Raw genomic sequence first — 2,331 nt, forward strand, 5'->3', positions numbered from 1 at the left:
ATAGTCTTCGCGGTAGACTTTGGTTTTTCGCACTTGTTGTGCTAGTCCGGCTGCACCCTTAGGCGACTTCTGCACGGATAGTCTTCGCGCTAGACTTCGGTTTTTCGCACTTGTTGTGCTTGTCCGGCTGCACCCTTAGGCGACTTCTGCGCGGATAGTCTTCGCGGAAGACTACGATTTTCGCACTTGATGTGCTAGTCCGGCTGCACCCTTAGGCGACTTCTGCACGGATAGTCTTCGCGGAAGACTTCGATTTTTCGCACTTGTTGTGCTAGTCCGGCTGCACCCTTAGGCGACTTCTGCGCGGAGTTGTCGCACGCGAGGGTGGCTAGCGCTGAGCCTCGCGGTGACTTTGTATTGGTCGAATGTCGAAGACCGTCGGCGCGGTCTTTTTTCGACGCATGTTTTTGCGGGGGATTTTTCACTTGTATATTACATGACTCCGCCTCGTTAAAAACCTCACCCCCCGGGAGGAAAAGAGTGCGGGCCAGAATAAAATTGTTTTTGCGAATTACAAGGGCGAATGGGCCCTGATGAGTCAAACAAAAAATTTGCGGAGATTGTCGATGTTCCAGGAGTGCTCCAGGTCTTCGCTGTTTGGCGTTGCGAGCCTGTAAGCGCTGGGGGAAGCTTTCGTCTTGACAATGAAAGGGCCCTCCCACTTGGGCTCTAGCTTGCCCCTGGACTCTGTCCGAGCTGTTCGGACGAGTACGAGGTCCCCTTCGCTGAATTCCCTCGGGATGACTGCGTGGTCGCGCCATGCTTTTGTCTGGGCTTGGTATTTATTTAGAGCCTATAGGGCGAAGACTCGGTCTCCATCGATGAGATCCTTCGAAGTGGGCTCGTCCACGTCGGGGACGGCTGACGGAACTGTTCGCGGGGACCCATGTTTTATTTCTTGTGGGGTCATGGCCTCCGATCCATATAGAAGGCGGAAAGGAGTGAACCCGGTCGCCCTGCACTCAGTCGTGTTTAGCGCCCAGACCGCCTCGGGTAACAAATCGGCCCACCTGCCCTTTTTCGTCGAGGAGCATCTTTTTGACAGCTGTGAAGATTTTTCCATTGGCGCGTTCCACAACTCCGTTGGACTGCGGGTGATAGACTGAGGCGAAGGCAAGCTTGGTGCCAATGGAGAAGAAAAAATCCTTGAAGTCTTGGCTGTCAAACTGCTTGCCGTTGTCAACTGTTAGTTCGGACGGTACTCCGAAGCGGCAAACAATGTTTTGCCAAAAGAATTTCTGTGCAGTCTTTGATGTTATTGTGGAAACAGCCCTTGCCTCGATCCATTTGGTGAAGTATTCGACAGCGACGAAGGCGAACTTAAGGTTCCCCTGAGCCGTGGGCAGGGGCTCGACGATGTCCAGGCCCCAGCGCTGGAGAGGCCATGTGTGGGCGATCAGCTTTGTAAATTGCGAGGGGCTGCCTAATCGAGGAGAAAACTTCTGGCAGGCTTCGCAGGACCTTGTGACCCGATTTGCGGCGCAGATCATTGCGGGCCAGTAGAAACCTTGGCGGATCACCTTTGCAGCTAGGGCCCTTGGCCCTGCGTGAGAGCCGCAGGTACCACTGTGGACTTCGCGTAGGATCTGGACGCCTTCGGTTTCGGTGACGCATTTAAGCATTGGCTGACTGACCCCTTCTTGTAGAGTTGGCCCTCAATCAGTGCGAAGTCCCGGCTTCGATGTTTGAGGCGCTTGGCCCCGTTGAAGTCGGTTGGGTGGTAGTACCCCTGTAGGAACAGAGTTATTGGTGCCCGCTAGTCTTCGGTCATGATAAGGTTGACTATGCGGTGGCCCTCGCTGTCATTGGTTATTTGGAGCCCTTTGGGGCTCCGGACGGCTGGCGTGCCGATGACATGGTAGAACACGTCGGAGGGCAGGAACTCGCCTCTGGCAGCAGCCTTGGCCAATGCGTCGGCCTCTTCATTCTTGGCCCGGTCCACATGCTGCAAGGTGAATCCCTTGAATTGTCTCTCGAGACTTCGGATGGCCGTGAGGTATTGCATAAGTGCGGGGTCCTTTGCTGCATAGTCTTTCTCGACTTGGCCGGCAACTACCTTGGAGTCTGTTCTGATAATGCAGGTGGTGACACCGAGGGCCCGCAGCTTTCGGAGGCCGAGGATGACTGCTTCGTATTCTGCTTCGTATTCTGCTATGTTGTTTGTGCATCTGTCAGATTCCAGAGCGAAGCTGAGGCGTGCCGCGTATCTGTGCTTGACCCCGGCGGGTGAGGTGATGACTGCAGCGGCGCCTGCCCCCGCGTGGCACCATGCGCCGTCACAGTGAATCGTCCAAACCTTTTCTGCGGACGGGTCCAGCTGTGTTATTGGCC

This window comes from Zea mays, chromosome 4 (assembly GCF_902167145.1).
Source record: "Zea mays cultivar B73 chromosome 4, Zm-B73-REFERENCE-NAM-5.0, whole genome shotgun sequence".
NCBI classification, from domain to species: domain Eukaryota; kingdom Viridiplantae; phylum Streptophyta; class Magnoliopsida; order Poales; family Poaceae; genus Zea; species Zea mays.